The following is a 24,125-nucleotide window of genomic DNA, read 5'->3' as shown; positions in this document are numbered from 1 at the left end:
CCTCCGACAAGATTCTTTGTCCACAAAGTAAAGGAGAAAAGCTCAATCGTTGAGCGTGTGCTCAGATTGTCTGAGTAGGACAATCACTTGAATCAAGTGGGAGTTAATCTTCCAGATGAAATAGTGATGGTTCTCCAAAGTCACGGCCACCAAGCTGTGAGAGCTTCATGATGAACTATAACATATCAAGGATAGATACAATGATCCTTGAGCGATTTGCGATGTTTGACACTGCGAAAGTAGAAATCAAGAAGGAGCATCAATAGTTGATGGTTAGTAAAACCACTAAGTTTCAAGAAAGTTAAGGGCTAAAAGGGATACTTCGTGAAACGACAAAACAGTTGCTGCACTAATGAAGAGACCCAAGATTAAACCCAAACCTGAGACTAAGTGCTTCTGTTATGAGAGGAACAGTCACTGAGGCGGAGCTACCCTAGATACTTGGTAGATAAGAAGGCTGGCAAAGTCGACAGAAGTATATTTGATATACGTGATGTTGATGTGTACTTTACTAGTACTCCTAGTAGCACGAGGGTATTGGATACCGGTTCGATTGCTAAGTGATTAGTAACTCAAAATGAAAGCTATGGAATAAACGGAGACTAGCTAAAGGCGAGGGGACGATATGTGTTGGAAGTGTTTCCAAGGTTGATATGATCAAACGTCGCACGCTCCCTCTACCATCGGGATTGGTGTTAAACCTAAATAATTGTTATTTGCTGCTTGCGTTAACCATGAACATGATTGGATCGTGTTTATTGCAATACGGTTATTCATTTAAAGAGAATAGTGGTTACTCTATTTGCTTGAATAATCACCTTCAATGGTTTATTGAATCTCGATCGTAGTGTTACACATGTTCATGATATTGGTGCCAAAAGATACAAGGTAATGATGATAGTAGCACTTACTTGTGACACTGCCGCTTGAGTCATGTTGGTATAAATTGCATGAAGAGGCTCCATAGTGATGGATCCTTATACTCACTTGATTTTGAATCACTTGAGACATGCAAATCATACCACATGAAACAAGAAAGTAAGTTGTTGGAAGTAATACATTTTTGATGTGTGCAATCCAATGAGTGCTGAGGCACGAAGTGGATATCATTATGTTCATACTTCACTGACGATTTGAGTAGATACAGGAGTATTTACTTGATGAATCACAAGTCTGAAATGTTAAGAAGTTCAAAGCTTTTTCAGAGTGAAGATCGTCGTGACAAGAGGATAAACTGTCTACGATATGATCATAGAGATGAATATCTGAGTTGCGAGTTTTTGGCGCACAGTTAAGACAATGTGGAAATTGTTTCACAATTCACTCCACCTAGAACACCATAGTGTGATGATGTGTCTAAACGTCATATCGCACGCTATTTCATATGGTGCATACTATGATGTCTCTTATCGAATTGCCACTATCGTTTATGGGTTATGCATTAGAGACAACCGCATTCACTTTAAATAGGGCACCGCGTATTTCCGTTGAGATGACATAGTATAGATTATGGTTTGGAGAAACCTGACCTGTCGTTTCTTAAAAGTTTGGGGCTGCGACGCTTATGTGAAAAAGTTTTAGTCTGATAAGCTCGAACCCAAAGCGGATGCATGCATCTTCATAGGATATCCAAAACTGTTGGACCATCTCCTATCTCAGATCCGAAAGCAAAATGTTTGTTTCTAGAAACGGGTCCTTTCTTGAGGAAAGGTTTCTCTCGAAAGAATTGAGTAGGAGGGTGGTGGAACTTGATGTGGTTATTGAACCGTCACTTCAACCAATGTGTAGCAGGGCACAAGAAGTTGTTCATGTGGCGCCTACACCAATTGAAGTGGAAAACTGATGATGGTGATCATTGAGCTTCAGATCAAGTTACTACAAACCTCGTAGGTCAACAAGGTTGCGTACTACTACAGAGTGGTATGGTAACCCTGTCTTGGAGGTCATGTTGTTGAACAACAATGAACTTACGAGCTATGGAGAAGCGATGGTGGGCCCGGATTCGACAAATGGCTGGAGGCCATGAAATCCGAGAGAGGATCCTTGTATGAAAACAAAGTGTAGACTTTGGAAGAACTACTTGATGGTCGTAGGACTATTAAGTAAAGATGGATCTTTAAAATAAAACAGACGATGATGGTGAAAAGTCAGCATTAAGGAAAGCTCAACTTGTCGCAAAGATGTTTCCGACAAGTTCGATGAATTGACTATGATGAGACTTTCTCAATCGTAGAGAGGCTAAAAGTCTGTTGGAATTAAGTTAGTAGTTGCTGCATTATTTATGAAATATTGCACATAGGATGTCAAAACATTGTTTCCTCGACGGGTTCCTTGAGGAAAGGTTGTATGTGATACAACCAGAAGGTTTTGTCGATCCTAAGGATACTAACAAGTATGCAAGCTCCAGCGATCCTTCTATGGACTGGTGCAAGCATCTCGGAGTTGGAATATACGCTTTGATGAGATGATCAAAGCTTTTGGGTTTGTGCAAGGTTTATGAGAAACTCGTATTTCCAAAGAAGTGAGTGGGAGTACTATAGAATTTTGTATATGTGGTTGACATATTGTTGATCAGAAGTAATGTAGAATTTCTGTAAAGCATAAAGGGTTGTTTGAAAGTTTTTTTTTTCAAAGGAAGACCTGGATAGAGCTACTTGAACATTGAGCATCAAGATCTATGGAGATAGATCAAAATGCTAAACAATACTTTCAAAAGAAATGCATGCCTTGACAAGTTTTTAAAGAGTTCAAAATAGATCAGCAAAGAAGGAGTTATTGGACGTGTTGTAAGGTGTGAATTTGAGTAAAGACTCAAAGCCCGACCACGATAGAAGAAAGAGAAAGGACGAAGGTCGTCTCCTATGCCTTAGCCATGGACTCTGAAGTATGCCATGCTGTGTGCCGCACGTGATGTGTGCCTTGCCACAAGTCTGTTAAGAGGTACAGAGAATGATACAGGATTGAATCAGTGAACAACGATCGAAGTTACCCGTAGTAACTAATGGACTAAGAAATTTTTCTCGATTCTCGAGGTGGTTAAAGTGTTCGTCGTAAAGGGTTACGTCGTTGCAAGCTTTCACACTAATCCGAATAACTATGAGTAGTAAAATGGATTCGTATAGTAGAGTAGATATTTGGAGTATTTTCGAATAGCACGTAGTAGCAGCATCTATAAGATGACATAAAGATTTGTAAAGCACACATGGATCCGAAAGATTCAGAACCGTTGACTAAAACCTCTCTCGCGAGCAAGACGTGATCAAACCCCAGAACTATATGGGTGTTGGATTCGTTAAAATCACATGGTGATGTGAACTAGATTATTGACACTAGTGCAAGTGGGAGACTGTTGGAAATATGCCCTAGAGGCAATAATAAATTAGTTATTATTATATTTCTTTGTTCGTGATAATCGTTTATTATCCATGCTATAATTGTATTGATTGGAAACTCAAATACATGTGTGGATACATAGACAAAACACTGTCCCTAGTAAGCCTCTAGTTGACTAGCTCGTTGATCAAAGATAGTCAAGGTTTCCTAACCATAGACAAGTGTTGTCACTTGATAACGGGATCACATCATTAGGAGAATCATGTGATGGACAAGACCCAAACTATGAACGTAGCATATTGATCGTGTCGTTTTATTGCTATTGTTTTCTGCTTGTCAAGTATTTGTTCCTATGACCATGAGATCATATAACTCACTAGCACTGGAGGAATACCTTGTGTGCATCAAACATCGCAACATAACTGGGTGACTATAAAGGTGCTCTACAGGTATCTCCGAAGGTGTCCGTTGAGTTAGTATGGATCAAGACTGGGATTTGTCACTCCGTGTGACGGAGAGGTATCTCGGGGCTACTACTTCTCAAACAACAGCGCCAGAAATTGACACGTTGACAGAGATTTTCTTGCGTTGTTTTTTCCCTTGAAGAGGAAAGGGTGATGCAGCACAGGAGAAGTACGTATTTCCCTCACTTTGAGAACCAAGGTATCAATCCAGTAGGAGAATCTTGTCAAGTCCAGAGTACCTGCGCAAACACAAACAAGCTGGAACCCAATGCTATAAATGGGTTGTCAATCCCTTCAAGATTGTTTGCAAAGTGAGATCTGAAGGCGGAAAGTGCAATGAAGTAAAAAGTGTAAGGCTGAAAATATGGTGTGGAGTAGACCCGGGGGCCATAGTGTTCACTAGAGGCTTCTCTCAAAATAGCAAATATCACGGTGGGTGAACAAATTACTGTCGAGCAATTGATAGAACCGCGCAAAGTCAGGACGATATCTAAGGCAATGATCATACATATAGGCATCACGTCTGAGACAAGTAGACCGATACTTTCTACATCTACTACTATTACTCTACACATCAACCGCTATCCAGCATGCATCTAGTGTATTGAGTTCATGACGAACAAAGTAACGCCTTAAGCAAGATGACATGATGTAGAGGGATAAACTCAAACCAATGATGAAAACCCCATCTTTTTACCCTTGATGGCAACAACATGATGCGTGCCTCGCTACCCCTTCTGTCAGTGGGTGAGGTGACCGCACGGTATGAACCCAAAACCAAGCACTTCTCCCATTGCAAGAATCATAGATCTAGTTGGCCAAACAAAACCCACAACTCGAAGAGAATTACAAGGATATGAAATCATGCATAAGAGAGATCAGAAGAAACTCAAATAAGATTCATAGATAATCTGATCATAAATCCACAATACATCGGATCTCGACAAACACATCGCAAAAGAAGATTACATCGGATAGATATCCATGAAGATCATGGAGAACTTTGTATTGAAGATCCAAGAGAGAGAAGAAGCCATCTAGTTACTAGCTATGGACCCGTAGGTCTATGGTGAACTACTCACGCATCATCGGAGAGGTCATGGTGTTCATGAAGAAGCCCTCCGTATCCGAATCCCCCTCCGGCAGGGCACCAGAACGTGCCCCAGATGGGATCTTGCGGAGACAGAAGCTTGCGGCGGCGGAAAAGTACTTTCGATGCTCCCGTGATTCTTTATGGAATTTTAGAGAATATATAGGCGCAAAACCTAGGGCAACGGAGCCTTAGGGATCCCACAAGCCAGGGGGCCGCGGCCCCCCTGGCTGCGCCATGAGGGCTTGTGGGGTCCCTGGTGGCCTCCTGCCCTGATTCTCCAGCTCCCCGATCTTTTTCTGGCCCAGAAAAAATCTTTTTGGCAGTTTCATTACGTTTGGACTCCGTTTAAAATCCTCCTCTGAAAGGGGTCAAAAACATGGAAAAAAGAGGAACTGGCACTTGGCACTGAGTTAATAAGTTAGTCCCAAAAAATATATAAAAGGCATGCAAAACATCCAAGGTTTGACAAGATAATAGCATGTAACCATCAAAAATTGTAGATACGTTGGAGACGTATCAAGGATCCCCAAGCTTAACTCCTGCTCGTCCTCGAGTAGGGAAGTGATAAAGAATGAATTTTTGATGTGGAATGCTACCTAGGATAGTTGTCCTTTGCAACTTCTTTCACATGACATGAATGTTCAGATCCATAAGATTCAAAACAATAGTTTTCTATTGACATGAAAACAATAATACTTCAAGCAAACTAGCAAGGTAATCATGAACTTTCAAAATAACAAGGCCAAGGAAAGTTATCCCTACAAAATCATATAGTCTAGCTATGCTCCATCATCCTCACACAACTAATGTAAATCATGCACAACCCCGATATTGGCCAAGTAATTGTTTTCGCACTCTTACTTTCTCAAACCTTTTATAACTATCATGCAATACATGAGCGTGAGCCATGGATATAGAACTATAGGTGGAATAAAGTGTGGTGGTGGTTGTGAGACAAAAAAGGAGGAGATGGTCACATTGACTCGGCGTATCAAAGGGCTATGGAGATGCCCATTAATAGATATCAATGTGAATGAGTAGGGATTGCCATACAAGGGATGCACTAGAGCTATAAGTATGTGAAAGCTCAAAAGGAGAACTAGTGGGTGTGCATCCAACTTGCTTGCTCACGAAGACCTAGGGCAATTTTGAGGAAGCCCATAATTGGAATATTCAAACCAAGTTATATAATGAAGATTCCCACTAGCATATGGTGGTGACAAAGCAAGAAGCTCTCGATCATGAAGAACATGGTGCTATTATGAAGCACAAGTGTGGAAAAAGATAGTAGCATTGTCCCTTCTCTCTTTTTCTCTTCTTTTACATTTGGGCTCTTAGGCCTCTTTTTTTTCTCTTCTCTTTTTTTTGGGCTCTTTGGCCTCTCTCTCTCTTTTTTTATTTCCTCACATGGGACAGTGCTCTAATAATGATGATCATCACACTTTTATTTACTCACAACTCAAAGCTCAAAATGATTACGACTCTATAGGAAATGCCTCCGACAGTGTACCGGGATGTGCAACGATCTAGCATGGCGTATGACGTTGAAAACATCTCGCTAGCTATCTTACGATCATGCAATGGAAATATGAGAGTGACGGCACAAGTCATGAGATGGAACGGTGGGAGTTGCATGGCAATATATCTCGGAATGGCTATGAAAATGCCATAATAGGTAGGTATGGTGGATGTTTTGAGGAAGGCATATGGTGGGTTTGTGTATCGGCAAAACTTGCGCGACACTAGAGAGGCTAGCAATGGTGGAAGGTGAAAGTGCATCTATACCATGGACTCAAATTAATCATGAAGAACTCACATACTTGTTGCGAAAGTTTTTATTAGTAATCGAAACAAAGTGCTAAACGCGTACTCCTAGGGGAAGGGTTGGTAGGTGTTAACCATCGCGCGATCCCGACCTCAACACAAAGGATGACAATCAATAGATCAATTATGCTTCGACTTCCTAACATAGCGGTTCAGCATTCGTGCATGCTACGTGAATCACTAACTTCAACACAAGTATCTCTAGATTCACAACACCCTACTAACATATCTCTTAATATTACCAAATCCACGTCTCAAAACTAATTGAGAGTAATCAAGACTTCTCTTTCTACTCAATGCACATGAAGATGGAGGTTTTTGCATCCTTCTTGGGTACCTATCACCTTTGGGACTACTTTCATAGCATAAGCCAACTACCAAATCACGCACCGCCGTGCTCTAAAAGATATAAGTGAAGCACATAGAGCAAAAGTATCTAGCTCAAAAGATATAAGTGAAGCACTATGAGCACTCTAGCAAAATCACGATGAGTGCATGTCTCTCTCTCTCAAAAAGGTGTGCAGCAAGGAAGATTGTGACACAACAAAAATAAAAGACTCATGCGATACAAGACGCTCGAAGCAAAACACATATCATGTGGTGAATAAAAATATAGCTCCAAGTAATGTTACCGATGGATTGAAGACGAAAGAGGGGATGCCTTCCCGGGGCATCCCCAAGCTTAGGCTTTTTGGTGTCCTTGAATTTGGCTTGGGATGCCTTGGGCATCCCCAAGCTTGAGGTCTTTCCACTCCTTATCTCATCGTCCATGAGAACATCACCCAAAACTTGAAAACTTCACAACACAAAACTTAATCAGAAACTCGTGATAACATTAGTACAAGAAAACAAACTACCACTTCTTTTGGTACCGTAGAAAACTTGAATTCCATCTATATTGATGATGGACTACTGTATTCTCACTTTTCCATGGCTAGTACCCCCCCGATACTAACCATAGTTTCATCAAAACAAGCAACCAACTCAACAAAAATATAATCTGTCAAAAAAGACCAGTGTGTACCAATCTATATACTTTGTATACTTCTGGTACCTCAAAAAATATTAAAATTACGACGTCCTGGTAAAAAAGCATATCAATCAGAAGTAAAAAGAATAAACTCAAAAGCTCTTTCTGAATAAAAATGAAAAATCATCTCGTGAGCGAAAAGTTTCTGTCTTTTTCCAGCAGGATCAAACAACCATTACCAAGATTAGTCATAAAGGTTTTGCTTGGCTCAAACACAAAAAGAAACACAAAAAACACAATCACAACAGAATTTTGAAAGTGTGGACGCAACAAAACAGAAAGAAAAAGATAAATTCATTGGGTTGCCTCCCAACAAGCGCTATTGATTAACGCCCTTAGCTAGACATAGAAGCGATAGAATCACGTATCGTCGTCTTTGGTGCTCAAACCATAAGTGGCCCTCATCATGGATTCATAAGGCAATCTTATTTTCTTTCTAGGAAATTGTTCCATGCCCTTCCTCAAAGGAAATTGAAATCTAATATTCCCTTCCTTCATATCGATGATAGCACCGATAGTCCTTAGGAAAGGTCTACCAAGAATAATGGGACATGAAGGATTGCGATCAATGTCTAGCACAATGAAATCCACGGGTACATAGTTCCTATTTGCAATAATAAGAACATCATTGATCCTTCCCATGGGTTTCTTGACCGTAGAATCAGCAAGATGCAAATTAAGAGAACACTCCTCAATCTCATTAAAACCCAGAACATCACATAAAGACTTTGGAATCGCGGAAACACTAGCACCCAAATCTCACAAAGCATTGCACTCATAGTTTTTGATTTTGATTTTGATGGTAGGTTCCCACTCATCATGAAGCTTTCTAGGGATAGAGACTTCCAATTCAAGTTTCTCTTCAAGAGATTTTATCATAGCTTCGACGATATGATCGGTAAAGGCTTTGTTTTGTCTATAAGCGCGTGGAGAGTTCAACGTGGATTGCATCAAAGAAATGCATTCAATCAAGGATACAACTATCATAATTGAATTCCTTGAAATCCACGTTAGTAATTACATTACTACTCAAAGTTTTAACGTCTTCTACTCCACTTTTAATGCTTTTAGCATCAAGATAGATGGACTCCGAATCATTGGGGCACTTGTCAACCAAAGTGGATTCATATCCAGCCCCATAATCATTAGGTTTGACACAAGAAAACAAAGATTCAATGGGAGTCACACCAAGCACTTTAAGATCTTCGTGATTCTCATCACGAGAACACACCTTTTTAAGCCATTCATGTCTAGCACGAATTTGGGTGGTTCTTTCTTGGCTCTCAATCATGGAACACACATAGCTTTCAAAGTTTCATCCATGTTGATTTTGGGAGGAGCACATCTAACTTTCAAAGCATCAACATCACAATAAATTCTATCCACGCTCTTAGCCAAATTGTCAATTTTGAGTAGTTCTTCCTCTATGGACGCATTGAAAATCTTTTGAGAGTTGATGAACTCTTTGATATTACTCTCTAGATCAGAGGGTAATATATTGTAATTTCCATGAGTATTGTTGTAGGAGTTGCCAAAGTTATTAGAGGAATTACTAGGAAAAGGCCTAGGAACATAGTTTCCTCTAAAAGCATTGTTGTTGCCAAAATTATTCCTACCAACAAAGTTAACGTCCAAGCTAGCGTTGCTACTCTCAATCAAGGAAGACAAGGGCATATCAATAGGATCTAAAGGAGCACTTCTACTAGCAACCAAATTCATTAACTCATCCATCTTAGCACTCAACGAGTTAATTTCTTCTATAACGTGTACCTTCTTACTAGTAGGTGACCTTTCAGTGTGCCGCTGAGAGTAATTCGTCATGATGTTATCTAGGAGCTTTGTGGCTTCCCCTATCGTGATTTCCATGAACGTTCCACCTGAGGCGGAGTCCAAGATATTTCTAGAAGCGAAATTCAAGCCAACGTAGAAGATTTGTATAATCATCCAAAGACTCAAGCCATGAGCAGGACAATTTCTAATCATCAATTTCATTCTCTCCCAAGATTGTGCAACATGTTCATGATCAAGTTGCTTGAAATTCATGATATCATTATGGAGAGAGATGATCTTAGCCGGCAGAAAATACTTGGATATACAAGCATCCTTGCACTTATCCCAAGAATCGATACTATTTTTGGGCAAAGAAGAAAACCAAGTTTTTGCGCGATCTCGCAACGAGAAAGGAAAAAGCTTTAATTTAATCACATCATTATCCACATCTCTCTTCTTTTGCATATCGCAAAGCTCAATGAAGGTATTGAGATGGGATGCGGCATCTTCACTAGGAAGGCCGGAGAATTGCTCTTTCATAACAAGATTCAGCAAAGCGGCATTGATTTCGTATGACTCCGCACTAGTGGCGGGAGCCATCGGAGTACTAATAAAATCATTATTATTAGTATTCGAGAAGTCACAAAGTTTGGTGTTTTCATTCATGGTGACTTCGGCAAGCAAGTAAGCACACAAGCGAACAAAGAGAAAGCGAGAAAAAGGGCGAACGAAAAGGAAAATTGTGAAGTGGGGGAGAGGAAAACGAGAGGCAACTGGCAAACAAAGTAAATGCAAGAGATGAGTCTGCGAGACTTACTTGGATGAGTTCTTGACTTGATCCTCCCTCGCAACATTACCAAAAATCCTTCTGCTATTTCTCAAACAAAAGCGCCAGAAGTTGACACGTTGACGGGGACTTGCTTGCGTTGGTTTTTCCCTTGAAGAGGAAAGGGTGATGCAGCACAAGAGCAGTAATGTCACGCCCAAGACGCGACCCTATCCTCAATTTGGCACGAGGGCCTCGTCAGGGATAGAAGCGCATCTCGTCGTGTCGCAAGAATGGATATCGTTACAAGTACATGTACTGAAAAGATGATATATATATATATATATATATATATATATATATATATATATAGGATTGGCTTACACTCGCCACAAGCTACATCAGAGTCATATCAGTATATTACATAAGCATCAAGAGTAAGAGCAGGGTCCGACTACGGACGAAAACAAACGAGAAAAGAAGAACGATGTCCATCCTTGCTATACCAGGCTGCCGGCCTGGAACCCATCCTAGATCGATGATGAAGAAGAAGCAACTCCAAATGAACAATCAACGCGCTCGCGTCAAGTAACCTTTACATGTACCTGCAACTGGTGTTGTAGTAATCTGTGAGCCACATGGGACTCAGCAATCTCATTTCCAAAGGTATCAAGACTAGCAAAGCCTATTAGGTGAGGCATGGTTAAGTGGTGAGGTTGCAGCAGCGGCTAAGCATATATTTGGTGGCTAACTTACGAGTACAAGAAATAAGAGGGGGAAGATCTACGCATAACGGACGTGACTACTGATGATAAAATGAATGATCCTGAACACCTACCTACGCCAGACATAACCCCACCGTGTCCTCGATCGGAGAAAGAACTCACGAAAGAGACAGTCACGGTTATGCACAAAGTTGGCATGTTTTAATTAAGTTAACTTCAAGTTATCTAGAACCAGTTTTAAAAAAAGTTTCCACGTTGCCACATAACCGTGGGCACGGCTTTCCGAAAAGATTTAACCCTGCAGGGGTGCTCCAACTAGTCCATCACAAATTACCACAAGCCGCATAGAAATCCTCAACCACGAAGCTCGCGATCTCGTCGGATTCCCTAGTGGAAAACCTCAACTCTGAGATTACCCAAAGCATCACCAGAATCTCGATGCACAAGATATCTCGTCAAAGGTAAAACTAATCCAGCAAGGCCGCCCGGCGTGTCGACGATCCCGATAGGAGCCGCGTATCTCGTTCTCAGGACACGGCGGATAAGCTACGCGTACGAGTGCCAAACCTCGAGTTTCCTCGCGGTGGCCCCGCACAGTGCTCTGTTTTGGACCAGCACCATCAGCACTTGCCCTCCCTGTATTATGTAGAATTACTCCTCGGGTAGCGCTAACTCCCTATGCATTTCAATTTAACAGAATTATTATGTTGGGCCTTGCCAGACCAGTTTAATCTAAAACGAATTATCAAGGGGGTCCCCATAACAACCCCGATCGTGTTAGGAGCGCTCAATTATGGAACATAACACCGGTAGCCGAAACTAAGGGGGCAAAGGTGGAACAAAACACCAGGCTAGAAAGGCCGAGCCTTCCACCTTTTACCAAGTATATAGGTGCATTAAATTAAATAGCATTTAATAAGGTGATATAACAAGGAACCCATGCTTTCACATGGAAGCATCTGCACCTGCAACTAGCAACGCTGACAACAGGGTTAAGCAAGCGGTAACATAGCCAATCAGTGGTTTGCTAGGTTGAACAGGTTGAAGGTTATCATGGCATTGTTGAGAGGCTGATATTTAACATGTGGTAGGCAACAATACATAATCGATAGAAGCGATAAAACTAGCATGGCAATCATAGTAATGGTATCTGGGGAAATGATCATCTTTCCTGCGATCCCGCTTGGAAGAAGAATGCCTCCGTGAAACAGACGAACCAATATAGACGAATTGGTCCTCACAATCCGACACGCTGCGGAACTCTATCGAGACGAAGCAAACCGGAAACACAAATCAACACACGGAATTCACCACACGATGCACAACACATATGATGCATGAGAAGCTGAATATATGCAAGTCACGGCATGACAATTCACACAATCAAACACTACACGTTAAGTGAAGTTCAATATGCCACGAGTTGCATATTGACGAAACTCCACGTTTATTTATTTTGTTCTATCCCGATTAGGTACACGGCAATATTAAATGTGATTAAACATGGCAAGAGGTGAAGCGCAAATTAAACTACCTATCTAGACATTTTAAATGAGGTCGGAAATGACATATAGCATCTCCGAGACGACCTCATATGTTAATTTACAGTTCTGTCCAGATCTGAATTAACACATTTAATTAGTTGTTAAACAGCAAAAAAATTGGTTCACGTGATTCTACGCGTCATTTCAAGCAATTTACACATAGAGAACATTTCCAACGGAGCTACGGATCAAAAGATACAAGCACCGCAAGATATGATGGCATGAATGCAATATGTGTGCAACGGCGGTCACGAGCACTTCAAAACATACAACCATCAAGATTAAATGAAACTACACGAGATTCTAAGCAAGTTTCATATAGGACTCGATCAAAACGGAGCTACGGTTCAACAACTACGAGCAAAACAAGAAATCACTACAATCTGCCAAAATCAGCCACATAGCATCTTCTACGCCCCACAACTACAAGCTACACAACTCCGATAAACTCAAACAAGGCATGGCACGAAAGAGGGCAAGAAGCAGTACTACAAACAACTAACAACAACTAGCATGGCATCATGGATCACTAGGGAAAGAAGACACAAAATGGCATCTCACACACTATTTCAGACTTAGTGAAAATTACACCTTATGAAAGTGCAGTTTTCGATCTGAAGCTATTTTGACAGCAGAAAAACCTATAGCTACAGGACTCCAAATGGCATGAAAATTTACAGCATGCTAGAGAAACACAAGGGGTACAACTAACTCCTTTGGACCAACCTCAACAGAGCTACAGATCACAAGATGCAAGCAAGACAAGACAGCAACAAAATATAACAGATTCCAGACTTAGAAATATTTCAGCACCTCCAAATCAGCACTATTTCTAGCAACTTGAGAGCAAGCAAACAACACCTAAACATGCATTTCTATTGCAACCAAAAATACCAGGGGCTAGTCTAAACTCCCAAGAACAACTCCCTAGTTGACAACTTAATCAAACGAAGCACGGAATAAATCCTACAAATTAAACAAAAGGGCATCAAGGGAAAATATCGCATGAAATAACTTGCTCTAATGCTAAAACTAATTGCACAGAAAAATCCCATGGATTTTTCTACCCCGAAAACATATAAAATATGTGGGGTTGCACAACAAAATAATGCAACGAAAATGCGGGAAAAATAACCTATACACGAGAAAATAAACTACCGGCAATCCCTACACGTAAAAATATCAATGACCGCTCCAAAATACATGGCAAATGGGTCCCTAGAGCATGAACATTTTATCTAAGGCATTCAGGCAAACCGGACACGCGCGAAAAATAAACTGGGCCAAAACATAATAGGACATCACGTGTTTCTAGGCATACAGCACGCTATACGACGTCAAACAAATGCGCAATTTGCAAAAACGGATTCTACACGAAATTCTACACGAAAAACATATCTAATACATCGTGATCCGACTAACGGTTCGAAAGATACGCGCGTTTAAATATACGGTTATTTTTTGGAATTTATCTAATTCCGAAAATGACCTAAATTAACTAACGGGCCGAGCTGGGCGCGATATAACAAAATGCGCTCAGGGCGAGGGAATTGAGCTCGGGCTCACCTCGCTGGCGGGAGTTGGGCCTCGCAGCTTGGGCCGAGGAGAGGCGAGGCGGAGGGACGCTGGTGCGGGCCGGCTGCGGGGAGGCCGAGCTGGGCCGACTCGAATCCCGCTGGGCCGCGGTCAGTGGCGATCCTGGCGAGGGCGACGCCTGGCGCTGGACGTCGTCGTTCTCCTCCGCAGGGCTCGTGGCGGCGCATCAGGGAGCCGACAGAGGGGATCCAGGCTTCGGTGACTGCCGGAGCTGGGGCGGGGGCGAGGGCGGCTGCCGGATCTGGCCGGATCCATGCACGGGAGGTCCAATCCCGGCGGTGGCGCGAGCTGTGGCAGAGGCACGCGAGACTTCGGCGAGTAGCGGGGCGGCGGCTGCGGGGCGGCCGGCGGGGAGCGCGCAAGGCGGCGGGGCCGACGAGGCTGCGGGAGGCGTTGCTCGGTGCCCTTGGCACGGGAGCACGGGAGGGGGCGCAAGGAGCACGGGCACAGTAGGTGGCTGCCATGGGAGGGAGCTCGGGCAGGAGGACGGAGACGCCCTGGGCCATTGGATCCGAGATCCGACGGTCCAAATCGGGAGCTTAGCTGGATCAGATCTGGGGAAGAGAGATGGGTGCTAGGGTTTCGTGAATTGCACGCTTTTTGAGGCAGGGTTAGGGGATACCTAAAATGGAAGGGGGGTGTGTTTAAATAGGAAAGGGGGGCTAATTTAACCGGAATTTCGTTCCGGATCCAACCGTGGGGTCGGCTTCGGATAATTCCGAACGCGGGAACGATTACAAGGCCATGTAGAGGGGATATCCGAAGATGAGAGGGAGAATGGGCGGCATGGCAACGATTTTTTAAAACACCGATAGACGCCTGACTGTAGACCGAATACGGTGCCGCTACGGTCGACCGTTCAGGTACCACACGAACTCCGATCACGACGAAATTCGACAGGCGGCCTGGCTATATTAAAATAACACCCCACGTCAAACGTCACCCCAATCAGGGAAAGTTTTCCGCACACTTTAAAAACAGGGTTACGACGGTGCCGCGGGCGCGTGCGTGTGCGTTCGGGCTCAGAACGGACAACGACGAGAACCCGCAACTAACAACGGATGGAAGTTTGAAAACTGGCAGCAACGGAGATGCCGATGGAATGCAGATGATGCGAATGATGCGATGATGATGCGACAAATGAAAATACCCACACGACGAAAACGGAAAGAAAGGGGAATCTTGTGGAACGTCGGCATCGGGCTGTCACAACTCTCCTACACTACAAGAGGATCTCGCCCCGAGATCCAAGAATGAAAGGGGGATAGGATGAGAAAGAACAAGAGGTAAAAACTTAGTCGCTTCTTTGACAAATGAGTGAAACCAACGATCCTTGAAGGTTGCAAAGAGATGAGGAATGATATGGTAAAGAAGCAAGAATTCACGGAAAATTTTGGCAGCACTTCGGTAGGAAAATGGGACAAAAAATTCGATAAGAAGAGAGAATTAGACAATATTCACAACCAACAACTAAATATAACAAGGGAACACCAGGATCTTGACAGAACAACATAATAGACCCAAAAGAGCAACATCACAATGCCACCGGAACAAGAGAATATGAACTAGCTCATACGGAAGAAGAGTAAGAAGAAAAGAATGACAACTACTAACTCCAATGAATTTGGCAAGCATCGTTGCAAGAAGAATTGGACGAAGTTGTTGGAAAAACAACAACGAAAAGAACAAGATAGTAGTGGGCTTATGAAAATCATCTCAACATCTATGAGGTGACAACCACCCACTAAAAGAAACAAGGATAGGTTGGGAGAAACAAGATATGAACAATTTCTTACACCAAGAGGATACATTGAGAACTTGGATTAATGACAAGCACGATGATAACAACAATCCATAGGAAAAGCTTTAGGTGAAATTCAAACCAAGATAGCTCAATGAATAAATCATGGGTTGAAATATCTCATGATCATAGAATTGGTGGATTTAATTATCTCGTCTTGAGAGGCAATCTCTTCGAGACTCCTACACTAACAAGAATGCTATAATCCCACCTCAAAGGATAAACGAAGAACAATTGCACATATAAATGCAAGAGAAAGGGTACTTGAGGTTCTCCAACAAGAATCTTGAAAAACACTTGAGAATGAATCACATCCTTGAAGAACCACCATGACGAGCCTCCGTATCCAAAAGGATGATGCAACGATATGAAGGTAGAAAAGAATAAGATTATGACCTTGCCAGGATTTAGATGAAGTCTCACAAAGAGATATTGAAAGACTTGGAACTCCGGAAAAGAAAAATAGGCACTTGAGAAAATAATTGATACCATGAGTCACTCCGGAAGAAGAACTGAAATCTCTTGGAAGAAGGAAGGACAATAATAAGAATTATGTTATGCTCATCCTTCATCAAATTAAATTGATGACAAGCAACGGATCTAGCATACAACTTATTCTTCTAGAAATGATTTAGGAGATATAAGCACCACCTGAAGCATAAATGAAGGAAGCACTGGTAAGAATTCACAACTGAATGGGAGTTCCAAGAATGCATGGAAACACCTCAGAATGAAGAGATGAGCCACCTGAGAGAAGAATTTTGAACAAGGCACCGGCTAAACGAGAGACGAACGAAGAGACAACAATTGAGAAGAATTGAGGATGAAAGCTGAAAGCTGAGAACGAAGAATCTTCTCAAATGATGGCATTCGGAGGAACGAGAAATAAAAACAACTCAGAGAAGCACCGGATTGCACGAAAGGGATTACTCATGATTGGAACAATTGAAAGGATAACACGAAGCTGAGATGATATCTTCAAGAGAATGGACCAAGATTGAGAGAAACACTCCTTCGAATCTGCAAGCTAAAAATGAAGACGAGGAACAACACCAAGAATAGCTGAGACACTCCGGAATAAAGAAGAATGAAAGGTTGAGCCAATGACGAAAAATAAATTTGAAGCGATCTTGAAGAACAAATATGACTGATGAAATTCATACTTACGTCATAGCTGAAAAGAATTAATGATCTCCGGGAAAAGATTAAAAGAGCCAGGAAAGATCCTGGGAAAGAACCTGTGGGTTATGGGCCCACTCAAAGAACCACCGTTGAAAAGATTGCTTAGAAGAGAGATAATGCACTGGTATGAAGAGAACTATATGAGGTTAGCACCTCATAATAATTGAAAAGATTGGAAACAAAAACTAGTGGGATATCTTCAACGCTCCGGAAAGAATTGAGATAAATGCCAACAGAAGACTAGATAAGAATTTCCAACACAGGAAAGAATTACAAGGACGAAAGGAATATGATGAACATTGACAACTGAATTAAATCACCGGTAAGGATGACAAGGATGAACAAATATGACACGAACCTTCTGAGAATCTTCACAATGAATCACCGGATAGGACACGGAAGAAAAGATAGCGGAAACATTACTGAATGAAATGCACTTGGATGAAATCCAATAACTGAGGAAAAGGGTGGGAGGGCGGGAAAAAACGAAGACAACATGGGACAGATTAGATGAACTCCAGAATAAAATGAGAGAATGATCTTGCAAAAAAATTGGAGAGGATGGAATTACTGAAGAGGAGCACACCGGTTGGAAAGAATTGACATGACGACCCCGGTTGACAAGAATTGATATGACAATCTGAATGAACAACAGAATTTGCATTCTCACATGAAAATATGAGAACACCTCTTAGGAAAGATCTGAAATCACCACTTGACATTGAAGCAACTTGAATTACCATATTCCAACAAAACAAAGGGTGAGGCTTACGAAACAAGCCAGGACAAACTCATGAGAAAGATTTCGTCCGATATTTTCGTGGACAGGAATCCACTAGATGTCGAACCCCAACCTAACATCATGTATTTGTTCGAAGAATGTCCTATAAGCAACTACATGAATTCCCACCTAAGAATTTCCGAAATATCTGGTCATGCAATCTGGTACACGGATACAAGGAGTAATATCACACAACTCCTATACTAACCCGTCACCTGTATCACATCCGTCAACACACAACCAGAATCTCGGACCTTCATCTACAACAGACCCTCGTGATCACAATGATACAAAGTATGGCAGTACTCCCGAACAATCTGCACCAGTAATGGGGACATCAGGGTTATCTCGCCACTACTAGTATTGAAGCAATTACGAACATCCTTCGTTCTGAGATACTAAGAAATCTGAATGATAATGATGTGCTCAAGAATCCCGTGGAGCTCAACTCCCGTGAAACTTAAAGCAAATAGGAGGCACCAAGACAGAACTCTGTCACATCGGCATCATATAGATCCCAAAAATATCTGCTGATCCTAATTTTTTTTTGAGTGAGAAGAGGAGTAGAATTAAATTATTACGTCAAGATTCCTTACCAGAGCATATAAGAGGAGAAAAAAGAATCCTACTCTCCGATATATAACTAGACTCAAAGCAGTTTTTCACTAGACTCGACTCGGCCAAGTTTGATCAATCAAGGGGGCTCCTAGGTCGGTACTGCTCTGATACCAACTTGTCACGCCCAAGATGCGACCCTATCCTCAATTTGGCATGAGGGCCTCGTCAGGGATAGAAGCACATCTCGTCGTGTCGCAAGAATGGATATCGTTACAAGTACATGTACGGAAAAGATGATATATATATAGGATTGGCTTACACTCGCCACAAGCTACATCAGAGTCATGTCAGTACATTACATAAGCATCAAGTGTAAGAGCAGGGTCCGACTACGGACGAAAACAAACGAGAAAATAAGAACGATTTCCATCCTTGCTATCCCAGGCTGCCGGCCTAGAACCCATCCTAGATCGATGATGAAGAAGAAGAAGCAACTCCAAATGAACAATCAACGCACTCGCGTCAAGTAACCTTTACCTGTACCTGCAACTGGTGTTGTAGTAATCTGTGAGCCACATGGGACTCAGCAATCTCATTTCCAAAGGTATCAAGACTAGCAAAGCCTATTAGCTGAGGCATGGTTAAGTGGTGAGGTTGCAGCAGCGGCTAAGCATATATTTGGTGGCTAACTTACGAGTACAAGAAATAAGAGGGGGAAGATCTACGCATAACGGACATGACTACTGATGATCAAATGAATGATCCCGAACACCTACCTACGCCAGATATAACCCCACCGTGTCCTCGATCGGAGAAAGAACTCACGAAAGAGACAGTCACGGTTACGCACACAGTTGGCATGTTTTAATTAAGTTAACTTCAAGTTATCTAGAACCAATGTTAAACAAAGTTTCCACGTTGCCACATAATCGCGGGCACGGCTTTCCGAAAAGATTTAACCCTGCAGGGGTGCTCCAACTAGTTCATCACAAATTACCACAAGCCGCATAGAAATCCTCAACCACGAAGCTCGCGATCTCGTCGGATTCCCTAGTGGAAAACCTCAACTCTGAGATTACCCAAAGCATCACCGGAATCCCGATGCACAAGATATCTCGTCAAAGGTAAAACTAATCCAGCAAGGCCGCCCGGCGTGTCGACGATCCCGATAGGAGCCGCGTATCTCGTTCTCAGGACACGACGGATAAGCTACGCGTACGAGTGCCAAACCTCGAGTTTCCTCGTGGTGGCCCCACACAGTGCTCTGTTTTGGACCAGCACCATCAGCACTGGCCCTCCCTGTATTATTTAGAATTACTCCTCGGGTAGTGCTAACTCCCTATGCATTTGAATTTAACAGAATTATTATGTTGGGCAAATAGTACCAATGTTGGGCCTTGCCAGACCAGTTTAATCTAAAACGAATTATCAAGGGGGTCCCCATAACAACCTCGATCGTGTTAGGAGCGCTCAATTATGGAACATAACACCGGTAGCCGAAACTAAGGGGGCAAAGGTGGAACAAAACACCAGGCTAGACAGGCCGAGCCTTCCACCTTTTACCAAGTATATAGGTGCATTAAATTAGATAGCATTTAATAAGGTGATATAACAAGGAACCCATGCTTTCACATGGAAGCATCTGCACCTGCAACTAGCAACGCTAACAGCAGGGTTAAGCAAGCGGTAACATAGCTAATCAGTGGTTTGCTAGGTTGAACTGGTTGAAGGTTATCATGGCATTGTTGAGAGGCTGATATTTAACATGTGGTAGGCAACGCGACATAATCGATAGAAGCGATAAAACTAGCATTGCAATGGTAGTAATGGTGTCTGGGGAAATGATCATCTTGCCTGCGATCCCGCTTGGAAGAAGAATGCCTCCGTGAAGCAGACGAACCGACGTAGTCGAACGGGTCCTCACAATCCGGCACGCTGCGGAACTCTATCGAGACGAAGAAAACCGGAAACACAAATCAACACACGGAATTCACCACACGATGCACAACACATATGATGCATGAGCAGCTGAATATATGCAAGTCACGGCATGACAATTCACACAATCAAACACTACACGTTAAGTGAAGTTCAATATGCCACGAGTTGCATACTGACGAAACTCCACATTTATTTATTTTGTTCTATCCCGATTAGGTACACGGCAATATTAAATGTGATTAAACATGGCAGGAGGTGAAGCGCAAATTAAACTACCTATCTAGACATTTTATATGAGGTCGGAAATGACATATAGCATCTCCGAGACGACCTCATATGTTAATTTACAATTCTGTCGAGATCTGAATTAACACATTTAATTAGTTGTTAAACAGAAAAACAAATAGGTTCACGTGATTCTACGCGTCATTTCAAGCCATTTACACATAGAGAACATTTCCAACGGAGCGACGGATCAAAAGATACAAGCACCGCAAGATATGATGGCATGAATGCAATATGTGTGCAACGGCGGTCACGAGCACTTCAAAACATACAACCAGCAAGAGAAAATGAAACTACATGAGATTCTACGCAAGTTTCATATAGGAATCGATCAAAACGGAGCTACGGTTCAACAACTACGAGCAAAACAAGAAATCACTACAATCTGCCAAAATCAGCCACATAGCATCTTCTACGCCCCACAACAACGAGCTACACAACTCCGATAAACTCAAACAAGGCATGTCACGAAAGAGGGCAAGAAGCACTACTACAAACAACTAACAACAACTAGCATGGCATCATGGATCACTAGGGAAAGAAGACACAAAATGGAATCTCACACACTATTTCAAACTTAGTGAAAATTACACCTCATGAAAGTGCAGTTTTCGATCTGAAGCCATTTTTAAAGCAGCAAAACCTATAGCTACAGGACTCCAAATGGCATGAAACTTTACAGCATGCTAGAGAAACACAAGTGGTACAACTAACTCCATTGGACCAACCTCAAAAGAGGTACAGATCACAAGATGCAAGCAAGACAAGACAGCAACAAAATATAGCAGATTCCAGACTTGGAAATATTTCAGCACCTCCAAATCAGCACTATTTCTAGCAACTTGAGAGCAAGCAAACCACACCTAAACATGCATTTCTATTGCAACCAAAAATACCAGGGGCTAGTCTAAACTCCCAAGAACAACTCCCTAGTTGACAACTTAATCAAACGAAGCATAGAATAAATCCTACGAATTAAACAAAAGGGCATCACGGCAAAATATCGTGCGAACTAACTTGCTCTAATGCTAAAACTAATTGCACAGAAAAATCCATACCCCGAAAACATATAAAATATGTGGGGTTGCACAACAAAATAATGCCACACGAAAATGCGGGAAAAATAACCTATACACAGGAAAATAAACTACCGGCAATCCCTACACGTAAAAATACCAATGACCGCTCTAAAATACATGGCAAATGGGTCCCTAGAGCATGAAAAATTTATCTAAGGCATTCGGGCAAACCGAACACGCGCGAAAAATAAACTACGGGCAAAACATAATCGGTTAGCACGTGTTTCTAGGCATACGGCACGCTATACGACGTCAAACAAATGTGCAAGTTGCAAAAACGGATTATACGTGAAATTCTACACGAAAAACATATGTAATACATCGTGATCCGACTAACGGTTCAAAAGATACGCGCGTTTAAATATACAGTTATTTTCTGGAATTTATCTAATTCCGAAAATGACCTAAATTAACTAACGGGCCGAGATGGGCGCGATATAACAAAATGCGCTCAGGGCGAGGGAATTGAGCTCGGGCTCACCTCGCTGGCGGGAGTTGGGGCGAGGGAATTGAGCTCGGGCTCACCTCGCTGGCGGGAGTTGGGCCTCGCAGCTTGGGCCGAGGAGAGGCGAGGCGGAGGGACGCTGGTGCGGGCCGGCTGCGGGGAGGCTGAGCTGGGCCGCGGTCGGTGGTGATCCTGGCGAGGGCGACGCCTGGTGCTGGACATCGTCGTTCTCCTCCACAGGGCTCGTGGCGGCCCAGCAGGGAGCCGACAGAGGGGCTCCAGGCTCCGGTGACTGCCGGACCTCGGGCGGGGGCTAGGTCGGCTGCCAGATCTGGCCGGATCCGTGCACCGGAGGTCCAACCCCGACGGCGGCGCAAGCTGTGGCAGAGGTGCGCGGGACTCCGGCGAGTAGCGGGGCGGCTGCTGCGGGGCGGCCGGCGGGGAGCGCGCAAGGAGGCGGGGCCGACGAGGCTGCAGGAGGCGTTGCTCGGTGCCCCTCGCACGGGAGCACGGGAGGCGGCGCATGGAGCACGGGCACAGTAGGTGGCTGCCATGGGAGGGAGCTCGGGCAGGAGGACGGAGACGCCCTGGGCCGTTGGACCCGAGATCCGACGGTCCAGATCGGGAGCTCGGCTGGATCAGATCTGGGGAGGAGAGATGGCTGCTAGGGTTTCGGGAATTGCACACTTTTCGAGGCAGGGTTAGGGGAGACCTAAAATGGAAGGGGGGTGTGTTTAAATATGAAAGGGGGGCTAACTTAACCGGAATTTCGTTCCGGATCCAACCGTGGGGTCGGCTTTGGATAATTCCGAACGCGGGAACGGTTACGAGGCCGTGTAGAGGGGATATCCGGAGACGAGAGGGAGAACGGGCGGCACGACAACGATTTTTAAAACACCGACAGACGTTCAACGGTAGACCGAATACGGTGCCGCTACGGTCGACCGTTCGGGTACCAGACGAACTCCGATCGCGATGAAATTCGACAGGCGGCCTGGCTATATTAAAACAACACCACACATCAAACCTCACCCCAATCAGGGAAAGTTTTACGCACACTTTAAAAACAGGGTTAAGACGGTGCCGCGGGCGCGTGCGTGTGCGGTCGTGCTCAGAACGGACAACGACGAGAACCGGCAACTAACAACAGATGCAAGTTTGAAAACTGGCGGCAACGGAGATGCCGATGCAATGCAGATGATGCAAATGATGCGATGATGATGCGACAAATGAAAATACCCACACGACGAAAACGGAAAGAAAGGGGAATCTTCTGGAATGTCGGCATCGGGCTGTCACAAGTAAGTATTTCCCTCAATTTAAGAACCAAGGTATCAATCGAGTAGGAGAATCTCGTCCAGTCCAGAGTACCTGCGCAAACACAAATGAGCTTGCACCCAACGTTATAAAGGGGTTGTCAATCCCTTCAAGATTGTTTGCAAAGTGAGATATGAAGGCGGAAAGTGCAACGAAGTAAAAAGTGTAAGGCTGAAAATATGGTGTGGAGTAGACCCGGGGGCCATAGTGTTCACTAGAGACATCTCTCAAAATAGCAAATATCACGGTGGGTGAACAAATTACTGTCGAGCACTTGATAGAACCGCGCAAAGTCATGACGATATCTAAGGCAATGATCATACATATAGGCATCACGCCCGAGACAAGTAGACCGATACTTTCTGCATCTACTATTATTACTCCACACATCGACCGTTATCCATCATGCAGCTAGTGTATTGAGTTCATGACGAACAGAGTAACGCCTTAAGCTAGATGACATGATGTAGAGGGATAAACTCAAACCAATGATGAAAACCCCATTTTTTTACCCTTGATGGCAACAACACTCTGCGTGCCTCGCTACCCCTTCTGTCACTGGGTGAGGTCACCGCACGGTATGAACCCAAA

Source organism: Hordeum vulgare, chromosome 6H, assembly GCF_904849725.1.
Source record: "Hordeum vulgare subsp. vulgare chromosome 6H, MorexV3_pseudomolecules_assembly, whole genome shotgun sequence".
NCBI classification, from domain to species: domain Eukaryota; kingdom Viridiplantae; phylum Streptophyta; class Magnoliopsida; order Poales; family Poaceae; genus Hordeum; species Hordeum vulgare.
Note: the sequence above shows the minus strand (reverse complement) of the source record.